The 16,290-nt window shown below is 44.9% G+C and overlaps 5 non-coding genes across 5 annotated transcripts; all 5 read left to right on the forward strand.

The window, feature by feature from the left end:
- The first annotated feature begins 7,129 nt into the window (after positions 1-7,129).
- On the forward strand, positions 7,130-7,201 carry trnaq-cug (transfer RNA glutamine (anticodon CUG)). Its single transcript has one exon. It is a non-coding gene; the product is annotated as a tRNA-Gln (tRNA).
- A 2,804-nt stretch (positions 7,202-10,005) lies between these two features.
- Positions 10,006-10,077, forward strand: trnaq-cug (transfer RNA glutamine (anticodon CUG)). The gene has a single exon. It is a non-coding gene; the product is annotated as a tRNA-Gln (tRNA).
- Positions 10,078-13,819: 3,742 nt separating this feature from the next.
- On the forward strand, positions 13,820-13,893 carry trnai-aau (transfer RNA isoleucine (anticodon AAU)). Its single transcript has one exon. It is a non-coding gene; the product is annotated as a tRNA-Ile (tRNA).
- Positions 13,894-13,986: 93 nt separating this feature from the next.
- On the forward strand, positions 13,987-14,059 carry trnaf-aaa (transfer RNA phenylalanine (anticodon AAA)). The gene has a single exon. It is a non-coding gene; the product is annotated as a tRNA-Phe (tRNA).
- A 1,086-nt stretch (positions 14,060-15,145) lies between these two features.
- Positions 15,146-15,217, forward strand: trnaq-cug (transfer RNA glutamine (anticodon CUG)). The gene has a single exon. It is a non-coding gene; the product is annotated as a tRNA-Gln (tRNA).
- Positions 15,218-16,290: the final 1,073 nt, after the last annotated feature.

A 16,290-nucleotide genomic window follows, 5' to 3' on the forward strand; every position in this document is an offset into this window, starting at 1 on the left:
CTTCAGTTTGGGAAGTACCAGGGTCAGAGATTTAGATGGCTCCTGGAAAACTCTCTGGGGTACGCAGTGTATTTGGTGCTCAGCATTTCCAGTGAGAAAGCGCAGACAACCCCCCTGTCAGAAAATAAACAACTGTTCCTACAGTACACTTCTCATATTAGAGAGATGGCAGAAGAAATAGAGTAGTATAAGAGGAAGCAGGAAATGCAAGCAGAAGCCCGGGCAACTGGAGACCAGGGCTGCTTGATGGTGGAGTTTGGTGACTTTCAGGGCCGGTCCATGAAGGATGTTTATGAAGACCAGAGCAATGAGGCCGAATCCCTCATCAGGTACTTGGTTAAGGCAGATGCCAGGCCCAACACTAACATGGCCATTTTCAAGGCGTATGTCCTGAAAAGACGGGCTTCTGATATGGGCACCAGTGTACATCAGCCTGCACGTCCACCTGCAGCCTCCAGTACCTCTGCACGTCGACCTGCAACCTCTAGTGCCTCTGCACGTCCACCTACAGCCATCCAAACTGGTTTACAGCTGACCGCCACTGTGAAAGCACTGTTGGCGCGTGGCAAACATTTGTCACCTTCACAGCTGGCAAAAAAACTAATGTCACCAGTTAAACCCTGTGAGTAGGAGTGTAAATATAGAATTTTCCCTAAAGCAGTTCTACATGTATTCATTTATCGTCATGGCAAACTTGTCCACTTGTTGTTTCCAGATCCATTACTGCAGTCCACTTTACCTCCTCCGGCAGCAGAACCCCCAGCCAAACATTTGGTCCGAAAGCAGCTTTTCGCTACTGGTAAGTAAGCAACATCTTACATATGTTTGTCTCCATGTATTGATCACAGTAATAGTTTTAACATTTGTGCTCCAGGCACTTCCATTCCCACTGCTGAAGATGATGATGAGGAGCTGGTATTTGCTGCATCACAATGTGAAGCACAGCTAAATACAGGTGTGGCATATGACACAAATGCAAATATTATAAGAATGTTTTGTGGAAACCCACTGAGAATCATTATTTTTGAAAATAAATAAACATTTTTAAATATTTTTTGTTTACAATACAGAATTATGTGACATCATGCCTCAAGCGGGAGGCATTCTTTGAGTGCACTTCTTCCAAACCTTAAGGATGTCCAAAGGTGTCAGTGTATTTATTTGCGTTTCCGAACTTACCTGTTGCTAAACAATCACTGGATAACTTTTTCACACCGCTTGCTCTTCTCACTCACTCAACCTGAGCAGACAGGATGGTGGAGATTCATTGTTCTAATAATTAGAGGAACAGTTTTTCCTTATTGTGTCTGTGTGCATGCTTCATGTCTGTGGGCATCATACTTTTTTTTACTGAATTCATCACGACTCATTTTCCTTCTTTCATTCCATCTAATCCTCATTCTCATAGAGCTATATTGATCCCATATTCCTTACATCAATAAAGTGTACACTGTGTTCTTTGCTTCTTGACACTAATACCATTTTCTTCACTGTTATTCCTAAATGTAATCATAATTATTATTAATACTTGTTTAAAATTACTGCTTCGCCGGCTGTTTGTGGACTGCATTTATGGCATATTACTATCAAATAACAGTCATCCTTATATTGTTTATGTTACTGTTCACTCAGAGGCCTGTGCCGGTCCGTCTCCATCAGCGGAAACAGCACAGACACCAGCTCTTCCTCATCATCAGCCACCAGCTGAGCTTCCTAGTCACTGGAAAGATCATCTTCCACCTTTCCAGCATGAGTGGATCCGGAACACACTGTTTAAGGCCAACATGCGAACCGGAAAGCCAGAAATAGTGTCCCAGCTGAAGCTTTGGTGGTATCCTCCTCAGCCCCCTTTAATAAACACCCAGCCACCCGCCTCACCTGACCTCTTCTTCTGTCGGCCCATTTTCTTATGGATGCCGCTAAAGATGTGGTTGTTTCCTCTTGTCTGCGTTCGCCCAGACTGTGGTAAGCACAGACTTACAGCGGCAGGACTTTACCGTACCGTGCGCAAGGTCTTGGACATTGATGGGTGGTATGACCTTGCCACTGAGTATCTGGAGTGCAAACGCTGCAAAAAGAAGTTTCCAGCTTGGAACGAGGACATCTTAGGACAGCTGGATATGGGCCACCGCAGTCAGTTTCCAGCTTTGCTGACATACAGGTAATTCATAATGACAATCATTCATTATTAGGCGCTTTTATTTGTGTTATTTTTTCCAACCAAAGCATTTGCATGATTATACTGTTGTTTCTTTAGATACTCATGTGACAACCGGGTGGTGAGGATGATGAGGGAGAGGACACTGGGCAACAGTGTGACTCAGCTCTACAAGAAGCTGATGGAACAACACAGTGAGCCATGGACACAGCGTGTCCTGCAGTACCTGACTGCCTGTGAACCATTCACAAGGTCCTCCCTTGTGCAGCCTCCTGTGTTTGCTGAGCCTCCCCTTTTACCTGCCCTTCCTAAACCTAAGTGGCTGTTAGCTGTGTATGCCAGGGATGTTCTGGGGCGACTGGACGAGGTCAAGGCCAAAATAACATCTGTATTTGGCTGTGTTCTCAAGATGGACTCCACAAAAAAGGTATCACAGCCCTGTTTATATCCAGAAATTGTCCAGATATGGATATGTGTGTGTGTACATAATGAACAGTTATGAGTTTTTTTTTTTTTTTTTTTTTTTTAATCTTTTTTTTCTTCAATAGGTCACAAAAAAACTTGCCGGTGCTGCTTCAGGAACAGCTGCCTGGTGCACAAATGTTGGTAACGAACACGGCCAAGTCCTTGTCTCTGTCCTAACAGCCGCCGAGGGACATGCACTGGACCCCATGGCAGCTAGCCTAATGAAACACTACCGAGAGGCAGGAGAGGCATCCCCAAAGGTGATGTACGTGGACAGAGATTGCTGCAGTCAGCACGGCCAGTCTCAGGTGAAGGCCATGTTTTCGGAGTGGGATGAGCTTGAAGTGCGCCTGGACATCTGGCATTTCATGCTGCGATTTGCTGCAGGTGTCACGACAGAGGCTCATCCGCTCTATGGGATCTTCATGGCACGTCTATCCATGTCCATATTCCAGTGGGATTCAGAGGATGTGGCTGCTCTTCACCGTGCAAATGAGGGTGAGCTGGCAGCAAAGAAGACTGGCTACATCTCAGAAAAGGCGGTCAGTGCTCGCATTAACCGGAGGGAGTTGGCACTGCACTGCCGGAGGAGGACCAGGGGGGAGGAGGATACCACCATATTGATTGGGTCACTGATTGATCAGTTTGACAGTGCGGACGGGAAGGATACTCTGGGAGTTCCACTTCTGAACCATGAACGGATCCAGCAGATATGGAAAGAACAGCAGAAGCATGTACAGTGTATCCAAGACCCAGAGCACTTTCCGCTCTACATAAAGAAGGGGACACTGAAGAAAGGCGGTGTGGAGCTGTGCTGCTACAGGTGTGCTCGAGGCTCTACCTCCTTGGAGTCATTCCACCTCCACCTGAACCGTTTTATTCCAGGTATTACATACATATGGATTAGTAATTTTTCTGTAAAAAAATATAAGCACTGTAACTGCTTCCATTACGTTAAATTAATGTCACATTAATAAATGTCACACTTTTACAGTTCTTTTCTGATGTCATAAAAAACATTGACAAAGCTGTCTTGCCTCACAAATCACTAATAACTCTGGTTATAATGACAATAATTTTTTTTATGTAATTACATAACTCTATTACATGTAACCAGCTACTTCATAGCACCTCATGTGTAGTAAATATATTGTACATATGTGACATATAAAACCCTTTTTTTTTTTTTTTTTTTTTACTTTTAGGAACCAGTGCCAGTGATGCGCATTGTCAAGCCTATCTCCTTGAGGGCTTGATGCGTTGGAATGATGACCGGATGGAAGATGCCATAAAAGGAGCGTCCTCCAGCCGGTCATATGGCAGTGCCATGAGAGAGTTTGTGGACCAGCTTAGCCAGACAGTCTTTGGGAAGCCCTGGGATGAGCGCTATCGCCCTCCTGGAGTATATACAGGCAAGACATTCATTAATTTGTTATTTTGTAATACTCTACTAAGTATCAATTTAGCCTTAAATGTACTAGACAAAATATTAAGACATTTTTTTCCCCTTTTATTCTCGTAGGTGAATTGCTAGGAATAGAGTACCTTTACAGCCAGACTGGCAAAACACTGACTCCAGTGCTCCAGAACCCAGAGGATGAAGACAGGCTGGTGGAGGAAATTGATGACCAAGACCTGCAAGATGAGGGGTTTGAGGAAGAGATCAGGGAGGACATCACAGTTCCAGTGCTGTACGAGAATGACCCCTGCCATGATCTCGCAAACAGCCCCTCATCTTTGCCTCAGCCTCAGTCCCCAGCATCACCGGCTGATGTATCAATGGCTGACGTGTCACTGGCTGAGCCATCCACATCAACTAGAGAAGGACACCAACTTGCCCCTGCCCCTTCAGTGTTGTCACAGCCATCTGACACTGGAAGCAGTTTCTCCGACGAGGCTCAGGTAAAACACTTTAAGGGCTTTATTTAATTTCAATCTCGTTTTATTCCACATATATTAACATTAATCTGAATTTACTGGGGAGCAGTCATTGGGCCCGATGGCATTGCTGGGTGGGACAAGGTCCAGGATATGGCTGGTTACCTGGTTGGTCTTCGTGAGGCTCCTTACCTCACTGACCTGCAGGTGACAGAGGCCATTCAGCTGTGGACAGCTCTCCATGACATAGACAAACAGCGGGTCAACTATCAGCCTTGACATCAGCCTCAGCTGACACATGGACGCTTTAAGGCACCAAAGCGGTCCGGAGTCACACCGGGTGTGGAGAGTGTAAAACGGTGTCTGATTGGACATCCCGGGGGACCAGCACAGTGGCCCAGCACCAGCCGCTTGGTTGAGGCCATTTGTACAAAGCTGTGTGCTTTATACACGTCGCCGACCAAGAAGGCTGGAGTTTGCCGCCCCAGGTGGTCTAAAATCCTCTCGGATTACCACCATATCCGAGAGCTGGTGCTTAACAATCGCAGGCTGATGGATGAAACAATGATCCAGCTGTTTGAGCTAAACCAGAAGACACTCATTCAGTGGTAAGCAAGGCACATTATTTTCTTCAAATTAACTGAATACTTTTTTAAACATATATATAATACATGTAATTTATTTTCAGGTTTCAACGGCAGCAGAAAAAACAGGAAATGAGTGTCCTCGCTCAGGGACAGACTCCACCTGACCCAATTGCTGTGGCTGATACGCAGCTTCCTCCACCGAGGGAAAAATTGGATGAAGCGGCATCGACCTCACGCCCAAAACATACATTTACCCTTCCGCCAAATCGAGAAGGACAGGCTCCTCTTCTGCGACCAGGTCGACGGCCTGCTGCTGCCACCACCATGGTGTGCCCCATTGCACCTGCCCCCACAGCATCAGGAGTTGTGCAGCCCATTTCAGCACCTGGGTCATTGTCACTAGTCCTTAACCCAGACATGACCGTGTCAATGGTGATTCCACCTTCTGGTGCTTCAACATCCGGTGCAGGCCCAGCTCCACCTGCTCCTGTGTCTGCTGCTCCTGTTTCCCGTTACACCCAGAGGAACAGGCGCCGGCGGGCCCAGGAGACAGAAAGCGGAGTCCATAAGAGGAAGTATGTGCGAGGGTTAACCTTTAACATGTGCAGCAAATGTGGGCAGCCAAAAACCAAAGAGTTTGGCCATAGCCGATATGGTAATGCCACATTTTGCTTGCGTGCCTCAAATGGAAAATCTTTAGATGACTGGTTGGCAGAACAGCGCCAGCAAAATACAAGCCAAACTCCACCTCCTCAATAAACAATTTGCTTTTTTCCTGTATATATTTTGTATATAATACTGTACATGGCTCCACCCAGTCTTTCATATTGTCCTATATATATATATATATATATATATATATATATATATATATATATATATATGTGTGTGTGTTTGTGTCTGTGTACTCATTTCATTATTTGTGTGTATTCATTTTAATATTTGTTTTTTTTACATTTAAAGTGTCATTTAAATATTTGTGTATTCATTTTAATAAAACATTTAAAGTGTCTTAAAGTAATCTAATAAATCATATCAATCAAATCATATCCCTCACAAAAAACACACATATTTGAAGAAACATTTTTATTCATTTTATTCAATCATAAACAACATGTAATATGCAATTTTTTAAAATAATATACACAAAAAAACATTTAATAAAACATTTGAAGTGTCTTAAAACAAATCTGATAAATCATGTCAATCAAATCATATCCCTCCATTTTTATTCATTTTATTAAATAATCAACAACATGTAATGTGCAATATTTAAAAATAATAATAATACACACAAAAAAATATAAATCAATATAATGATGTCATAGATAAATGAAGACGCAGGCGCAGTTGATCACACGCAGAACACGGGTTCGAATCCAGCCCGCGGAGGGTGACTTGTTTCAAATGTGACTAAAACTCCTTCATAACGCACAGGAATATAGCCCTAATAATGTTGCAGGGGAAATTTGTGGGCAAATTCTCGTTTTTCGCGTCTTTTTGGCTTGTGTGCGGGGGCGCAAAGATTGGGTCCCTTCTTTTGCGCAGCAAGCGCTCTACCATTTGAGCTAATTCCTCTCGATGATGGAGCGAAGGTGTCCATCGCTCTCAAAGACAAAGACGAGGCGCGATCCCTAGCACGTGTGCAGGTGCTGCAGCGTGATTTCCAATGACCACAAAAAAACAGGCCGCATTTCCTCTGTGCTGGCAACTTTGCACTGGCTACCTTTTAATTGTAGATTTAATGAAAAAATTGCGGTTTGAATCCAGCGATCTGAGTTCAAATCTCGGTGGAACCTTTTTAGGTTCTTTGCGGAAGGGAGGGAAAAAACAGAGGTGATGCGCAACTGCTGACGTGGCGGTGAAAATTGGCACTCTCAAACCGAGTCGGAATTGGGAAAACATGGGCTTAAAAAGCAAAAGCTTCATTTGCTCCTTGCTATCGTGCTTCTGGACTCAATGACTTAAATCCTTGCTATCGTGCTTCTGGACTCAATGACTTAAATGTCTGCTGCTCATGGGAAAAGTTGACACACGCCAAGGTTCCATGGTGTAATGGTTAGCACTCTAGGCTCTGAATCCAGCGATCCGAGTTCGAATCTCGGTGGGACCTGCTTTTGCCAGGAATGTGTGCAGTACCTCGTTCGAAAAAACTTTTTCGGCAGCACTGAGCCGTAAGAGCTCATCTAGGTAATGCCCCTTGAAGGGCCCTCCTTAAACCATTTTTTGTTGTTGTTAATTTAGTATTTTTTTGTGTCATTCATTACATTATTTTGAGCACAAGAAGATTTTTACTAAAACCTTTAAAAAAAAAAGTTTAATTCATATATGTTATACTATACTATGTTATACACCAGTATACATAGTTATGTTATCTTTTTAAATACTATGTTATACATATTTAAAAAGACATGAATAGGCAAAAACAAGTGTTTTTTTGTTTCAACAAATGATTCTCAACTATGTTATAAAAGATATACCAAAACGATTTGATATACCATTTTAAGTTTTAGATCTGTTTGATGATCATATTATTATGAATTGTCATAAACGCCTTTATGTTATATTTGGTGTTTCTTAGTAATCTCTGCCACAAAAGCTAAACAAAACAAAACGATTTAGGCATGGCATGATACCAGCAAGATTGTACCAAGAAGTGTTATTTATTTTCTTATTAATAAGTTCATCACACTATTTACAATTTGTACACAAGGCAATTCAAAGTGATTCACAGTTGTATAAAAACAATAATGCTTATGGTCATAATAATAATAATAATATTCATTAATTATTATAATATTATAATAATTAATTACATAAAAAACAAATGCTGTAGGAAAATACTTTCAGTTGGAATATGACAGCTATGTAACGTTCTGTTATGCCTGTGTCCTTTCAGATTATGTATGCATACCCGGTTTTACGAAGAACCTCTGAGGGTCGACTCCTTATGGGGCCAACTGAGGAGGCCAATAGGAGGAAGATCGTGTTGGCAGGGAGGGCCAGGTGTAAGGAGGAGGTTCTGGCTGGGACCACTGCCTTTTTGAGGCAGAATGGAGGGAATCCTGGAGACCAGTTCCTGGTTCTGGCTCACTGCACCAGGGTCAGAGGTTCCTGTGGGTGCTGGAGAACTCACTGGGGTATGCCTGCTATCTGGTCAGCAGCATTTTGGGGGAGGAGGAGAGGGACAACCCGCTGTCGGACAACAAACACCTGTTCCTCAGATACACCTCGCAGATCAGGGAGGTAGGCGAGGCTGTAGAGGTGTATCAGAAAAAAACAGGCCATGCTGCAGGAGGCCCAGAGGACAGGAGACTCTGGATGTCTGATGGTGGAGTTTGGGGATTTTAAGGGTAGGTCAATGAAAGAGGTGTATGAGGACCCAAGCAAGGAGGCCCAGGCTCTCATCACCTACCTGAAGAAGGCAAAGGCCAGGCCTAACACCAATATGGCCCTTTTCAAAGCATACGTGCTGAAGAGGCAGGCTCTAGCCCACGTGCCCACCACCACTGTGCCCACTGCATCTGTCCTCACTGCTGCTGTGCCCACTGCCACTGTGTCTGTTCCTCCTCCACCTACTGCCACTAAGAACAGGCCACTGCTGGTGACCAATGTGAAGGCCCTGTTGGCGCGCGGGAAGCATTTATTTGCTTCACAGCTGGCACAAAAGATTTTGTCTCCAGCCAAACGCTGTAAGTGGGTAAGTTTTTTCTTTTTATCTCCAGCCACTGCAGGCTCGAGAGGCCCTGCTCCTGCCCCGGCTCGTGCTACTGCCCCTGCTCCTGCCCCTTATCCTGGTCCTCCAGCATTGTGGACCCCTGGCCAGGTGTACCAGTCGCCTGCAGAGCTTCCTGTCCACTGGAAAGAGCAACTCCCATCTTTCCAGCAAGGCCTTCAACCCCTGTCCCTCTGCACCAGGACCATCCTCACTACAGCCACCCACAGGACTGCAGCGCCCTGCCCAGCCTCCTCTGCAGTCTCCTCCTCTGCGCCCTGCCCAGCCTCCTCTGCAGTCTCCTCCTCTGCGCCCTGCCCAGCCTCCTCTGCAGTCTCCTCCTCTGCGCCCTGCCCAGCCTCCTCTGCAGTCTCCTCCTCTGCGCCCTGTTCAGCCTCCTCTGCAGTCTCCTCCACAGCCTTCTGTCCAGCCAAGTGCTGCCTCTGCTCCTGCAACATCAACTGGGTCCAGTGTTGCAGACCAGGCTCCTGTAAGTAAGCTTCTCATTATTCGTGTGCAGGTGCTGCAGCGTGATTTCCAATGACCACAAAAAAAGAGGCCGCATTTCCTCTGTGCTGGAAACTTTGCACTGGCTACCTTTTAATTGTAGATTTAATCAAAAAATTGCGCTTTAAGCCATGCAAGCTGAAATGTTTGCGGCCCGGCAGCAGCATGGAGGATGTATGTTTCGGCTCATTGGTATAGGGGTATGATTCTCGCTTAGGGTGCGAGAGGTCCCGGGTTCAAATCCCGGACGAGCCCATTATTAGGCTTTGCTTGTAATCTCTTCAGCCTGATTAGGGCAACCAGGATATTTATATCCCGGGTTTCGGCAGAGGAACCACGTCCGCCTCTTTTAGTCTACCTGATTCCACCTAGCCTCATCGCTATCTGCCTCTCAGACAGCCAGCTATCAGGAAGTGTTGTTTCCATGGTGTAATGGTTAGCACTTTGGGCTTTGAATCCAGCGATCCAAGTTCCAATCTCGGTAGAACCATTTTAGGTTCTTTGCGGAAGGGTGGGAAAAAGCAGAGGTGATGCGCAACTGCTGACGTGGCAGTGAAATTGCCAATCTCAAACAGAGTCGGAATTGGGGAAACATGGGCTTAAAAAGCAAAGGCTTCATTTGCTCCTTGCTATCGTGCTTTTGGACTCAATGACTTAAATCTCTGCTGCTCATGGGAAAAGTTGACACACGCCAAGGTTCCATGGTGTAATGGTTAGCACTCTGGGCTCTGAATCCAGCGATCCGAGTTCAAATCTCGGTGGGACCTGCTTTTGCCAGGAATGTGTGCAGTACCTCGTTCGAAAAAACTTTTTCGGCAGCACTGAGCCGCAAGAGCTCATCTAGGTAGTGCCCCTTGAAGGGGGGCGTAAAAAGGATGGACAGCACTGGAGAATGCAGGCATCGATCCCACTACCTCTCGCTTGCGCCTACTGCTTCCTACCGATTGAGTCAAAGTAAGCCCAAAGTAAGCCCACGTCAGCCAATCGTGTTTCTCTGCTGTGGCTTACTTTTGACCAATCACGTTCTCTCCTGTGGCTTACTTTTGACCAATCGTGTTTCTCTCCTGTGGCTTACTTTTGACCAATCGCCTTTCTCTCCTGTGGCTTACTTTTGACCAATCGCGTTTCTCTCCTGGCTCTGCTCCTGTGGCTTACTTTTGACCAATCGGCGACCGCTATTATTATCGTCATCTTTGCAATCTTTGCAACAGGTAAGTCTATTCTTCACGACTGTATAATCGATCATTATTTATTCATAAACAGTGTTTGTTTTTAGACAATTAAACATGGCAATAAAGCTAGCTAGCGTGTAATAGCACACGTTTTCTTCTGTACATGTGAACCTGCAACTTTACCATGATATACAGTAAAAAACATGCCACTACTGTCAAGATAATTAGCCGACCGCTAATTAAGCTATATCCTCCTTAAACCATTTTTTTGTTGTTGTTAATTTAGTATTTTTTTGTGTCATTCATTACATTATTTTGACCACAAGAAGATTTTTACTAAAACCTTTAAAAAAAAGTTTAATTCATATATGTTATACTATACTATGTTATACACCAGTATACATATTTATGTTATCTTTTTAAATACTATGTTATACATATTTAAAAAGACATGAATAGGCAAAAACAAGTGTTTTTTTGTTTCAACAAATGATTCTCAACTATGTTATAAAAGATATACCAAAACGATTTGATATACCATTTTAAGTTTTAGATCTGTTTTTATGATCATATTATTATGAATTGGCATAAACGCCTTTATGTTATATTTGGTGTTTCTTAGTAATCTCTGCCACAAAAGCTAAACAAAACAAAACGATTTAAGCAGGGCATGATACCAGCAAGATTGTACCAAGAAGTGTTATTTATTTTCTTATTAATAAGTTCATCACACTATTTACAATTTGTACACAAGGCAATTCAAAGTGATTCACAGTTGTATAAAAAACAATAATGCTTATGCTCATAATAATAATAATCATTAATTATTATAATATTATAATAATTAATTACATAAAAAGCAAATGCTGTAGTAAAATACTTTCAGTTGGAATATGACAGCTATGTAACGTTCTGTTTATGCCTGTGTCCTTTCAGATTATGTATGCATACCCGGTTTTACGAAGAACCTCTGAGGGTCGACTCCTTATGGGGCCAACTGAGGAGGCCAATAGGAGGGAGATCGTGTTGGCAGGGAGGGCCAGGTGTAAGGAGGAGGTCCTGGCTGAGGCCACTGCCTTTGTGAGGCAGAATGGAGGGAATCCTGGAGACCAGTACCTGGTTCTGGCTCACTGCAAGATCCAGTTTGGGAAACACCAGGGTCAGAGGTTCCTGTGGCTGCTGGAGAACTCACTGGGGTGTGCCTGCTCTCTGGCCAGCAGCATTTTGGGGGAGGAGGAGAGGGACAACCCGCTGTCGGCAAAACAAACACCTGTTCCTCATATACACCTCGCAGATCAGGGAGGTAGGCGAGGCTGTGGAGGTGTATCAGAAAAAACAGGCCATGCTGCAGGAAGCCGAGAGGACAGGAGACTCTGGATGTCTGATGGTGGAGTTTGGGGATTTTAAGGGTAGGTCAATGAAGGAGGTGTATGAGGACCCAAGCAAGGAGGCCTACCTGAAGAAGGCAAAGGCCAGGCCTAACACCAATATGGCCCTTTTCAAAGCATACGTGCTGAAGAGGCAGGCTCCAGCCCACGTGCCCACCACCACTGTGCCCACTGCATCTGTCCTCACTGCTGCTGTGCCCACTGCCACTGTGTCTGTTCCTCCTCCACCTACTGCCACTAAGAACAGGCCACTGCTGGCGACCAATGTGAAGGCCCTGTTGGCGCGGGGGAAGCATTTATCTGCTTCACAGCTGGCACAAAAGATTTTGTCTCCAGCCAAACCCTGTAAGTGATTTGCAAGCTTTAAAATCATTACAGTATATATTATGCAGTATATATGTCTAACGAAAATACGTGTTCAACAGCTGCAGGACCACGTGTACCACCTGCGTCTGAGTCCGCAGTCCGGAGACAGCTCTTTACATGTGGTGAGTATCACTTAACGCATACAAGTGTGTTGGTGACATGTGCTTAGTGTTTTATGTTATTTTACAGACTCTGCTGCTACGGATTTTTTTGAGGAGGAAGATGACCTGGAGATGGCAACTGTAGCCTAGCAAGCTGAGGAACAACTTCCTCAAGGTATGTAAATCTTAAACAACATTTTACAAACAATTACAAATAAAACAAAACAGTCTTTTTTAAATGACATATTATTTTATTTCACAACACAGAGGAATGGCACTTTTCAGGTGTCAATCTACATTCACTCTTTGAGTGAACATCCTCAAAGGAAAAAAGATAATTTAAAGGTGTATGTAAAAGGTTTTATTTCATTTTTTATCGTAATCACTGACTAAAGCTCATTCTTGTCATCTCACACTTCCCCCACTCCCCTTGGAATAAGTGGCTGTTGTAGTGTTTGGTCTGCTTCGCTTCACACTTGGCTGATCCCATCTTTTTCTCTTCTTGTATTTCTTCTAATGGTGCTTGGATGAAAAACAGGATGATTTTCACTGCTTCCTTCAATCTTTTCATCATCATGTCATCTCTCTACTACTCATACATGCTTTGCAGTAAACCTTGTAATTGCAGTAGCTGTCCAGCAGAGCTGAGAAAGTCATGCAGTGAAAGTCTAAAACAATAAGATAATTTTGTTGTGTTTTTTTACGCTCCAGCCACTGCAGGCTCGAGAGGCCCTGCTCCTGCCCCGGCTCGTGTTACTGCCCCTGCTCCTACCCCTTATCCTGCTCCTCAAGCATTGTGGACCCCTGGCCAGGTGTCCCAGTCGCCTGCAGAGCTTCCTGTCCACTGGAAAGAGCAACTCCCATCTTTCCAGCAAGGCCTTCAACCCCTGTCCCTCTGCACCAGGACCATCCTCACTACAGCCACCCACAGGACTGCAGCGCCCTGCCCAGCCTCCTCTGCAGTCTCCTCCTCTGCGCCCTGCCCAGCCTCCTCTGCAGTCTCCTCCTCCTCTGCGCCCTGCCCAGCCTCCTCTGCAGTCTCCTCCACAGCCTTCTGTCCAGCCAAGTGCTGCCTGTGCTCCTGCAACATCAACTGGGTCCAGTGTTGCAGACCAGGCTCCTGTAAGTAAGCTTCTCATTATTCGTGTGCAGGTGCTACAGCGTGATTTCCAATGACCACAAAAAAAGAGGCCGCATTTCCTCTGTGCTGGAAACTTTGCACTGGCTACCTTTTAATTATAGATTTAATCAAAAAATTGAGCTTTAAGCCATGCAAGCTGAAATGTTTGCGGCCCGGCAGCAGCAAGGAGGATGTATGTTTCGGCTCGTTGGTATAGGGGTATTATTCTCGCTTAGGGTGCGAGAGGTCCCGGCTTCAAATCCCGGACAAGCCCATTATTCGGCTTTGTTTTTAATCTCTTCAGCCTGATTAGGGCAACCAGGATATTTCTAAGAAATTGGGGATAAAATGTGCCAGAGAGAGGCCGGTTAGCTCAGTTGGTTAGAGCGTGGTGCTAATAATGCCAAGGTCGCGGGTTCGATCCCCGTACGGGCCACACATTTTCTCTCTGGGACCTTCGCTCTGCTCTTCTCGAAAATGACGGTCGGTCTCCCAGACATCGCTGCTGGCTAAACCACACAGATACCTGGCCGAAATAGCTCAGTTGGGACAGCGTTAGACTAAAGATCTAAAGGTCTCTGGTTCAATCCCGGGTTTCGGCAGAGGAACCACGTCTGCCTCTTTTAGTCTACCTGATTCCACCTAGCCTCATCGCTATCTGCCTCTCAGACAGCCAGCTAGCAGGGTGTGTTGGTTCCATGGTGTAATGGTTAGCACACTGCGCTTTGAATCCAGCGATCCAAGTTCAAATCTCGGTGGAACCTTTTTAGGTTCTTTGATGAAGGGAGGGAAAAAAACAGAGGTGATGCGCAACTGCTGACATGGCAGTGAAAATGACACTCTCAAACCGAGTCGGAATTGGGGAAACATGGGCTTAAAAAGCAAAGGCTTCATTTGCTCCTTGCTATCGTGCTTCTGGACTCAATGACTTAAATCTCTGTTGCTCATGGGAAAAGTTGACACACTCCATGGTGTAATGGTTTGCACTCTGGGCTCTGAATCCAGCGATCCGAGTTCAAATCTCGGTGGGACCTGCATTTGCCAGGAATGTGTGGAGCACCTCGTTCGAAAAAACATTTTCGGCGGCACTGAGCCGCAAGAGCTCATCTAGGTAGTGCCCTTTGAAGGGGGGCGTAAAAAGGAAGGATAGCACTGGAGAATGCAGGCATCGATCCCGCTGCCTCTCGCATGCTAAGCGAGCGCTCTACCATTTGAGCTAATTCCCCTCGATGATGGAGAGAAGGTGTCCATCGCTCTCAAAGACAAAGACGAGGCGCAATCCCTAGCACGTGTGCAGGTGCTGCAGCGTGATTTCCAATGACCACAAAAAAACAGGCCGCATTTCCTCTGTGCTGGCAACTTTGCACTGGCTACCTTTTAATTGTAGATTTAATCAAAAAATTGCGCTTTGAATCCAGCGATCCGAGTTCAAATCTCGGTGGAACCTTTTTAGGTTCTTTGCGGAAGGGAGGGAAAAAACAGAGGTGATGCACAACTGCTGACGTGGCGGTGAAATTGGCACTCTCAAACCGAGTCGGAATTGGGGAAACATGGGCTTAAAAAGCAAAGGCTTCATTTGCTCCTTGCTATCGTGCTTCTGGACTCAATGACTTAAATCCTTGCTATCGTGCTTCTGGACTCAATGACTTAAATCTCTGCTGCTCATGGGAAAAGTTGACACACGCCAAGGTTCCATGGTGTAATGGTTAGCACTCTGGGCTCTGAATCCAGCGATCTGAGTTCAAATCTCGGTGGGACCTGCTTTTGCCAGGAATGTGTGCAGTACCTCGTTCGAAAAAACTTTTTCGGCAGCACTGAGCCGCAAGAGCTCATCTAGGTAGTGCCCCTTGAAGGGGGGCGTAAAAAGGATGGACAGCACTGGAGAATGCAGGCATCGATCGCACTACCTCTCGCTTGCGCCTACTGCTTCCTACCGATTGAGCCAAAGTAAGCCCAAAATAAGACCACGTGAGCCAATCGTGTTTCTCTGCTGTGGCTTACTTTTGACCAATCGCGTTCTCTCCTGTGGCTTACTTTTGACCAATCGTGTTTCTCTCCTGTGGCTTACTTTTGACCAATCGCCTTTCTCTCCTGTGGCTTACTTTTGACCAATCGCGTTTCTCTCCTGGCTCTGCTCCTGTGGCTTACTTTTGACCAATCGGCGACCGCTATTATTAGGCAAGGCAAGGCAAGTTTATTTATATAGCACATTTCATACACAATGGTAATTCAAAGTGCTTTACATAGAAGAAATTAAAATAATCAAAAGAAATCAGAATAATTAAAACAGTTTGGAATAAAAGATAAAATACAGAAATAATCAAATGAAATCAAAATAATTAAAACATAAAATAAAATACAGTGCAGTACAGTCGGAAGAACAGTGGCACAGTGCTCATTCAGTAAATGCACAGTTAAACAGATGTGTTTTGAGTCTGGATTTGAATGTGACTACTGTAGGAGCACATCTGATCTCTTCTGGAAGCTGGTTCCAGCTGCGGCTGGCATAGTAGCTAAAAGCAGACTCGCCATGCTTAGAGTGAACCCTTGGTATTTCTAGCCGATGTGATCCTAATGATCTGAGTGATCTGTTGGGTTTATATTCACTGAGCATATCTGCAATGTATTGAGGTCCTAGGCCATTGAATGATTTATATACCAGTAATAATACTTTAAAATCAATCCTAAATGTAACTGGCAGCCAGTGTAAAGACCTGAGGACTGGTGTGATGTGTTCATATTTTCTGGTTCTGCTCAGAATCCTAGCAGCAGCGTTCTGTATGAGCTGCAACTGTCTTATGGTCTTTTTGGGAAGGACAGTGAAAAGTCCATT

The sequence above is a fragment of the Siphateles boraxobius genome, unplaced genomic scaffold, assembly GCF_051911475.1.
Source record: "Siphateles boraxobius isolate OS27281-9 unplaced genomic scaffold, OSU_SipBor_1 269, whole genome shotgun sequence".
Taxonomy (NCBI): Eukaryota; Metazoa; Chordata; class Actinopteri; order Cypriniformes; family Leuciscidae; genus Siphateles; species Siphateles boraxobius.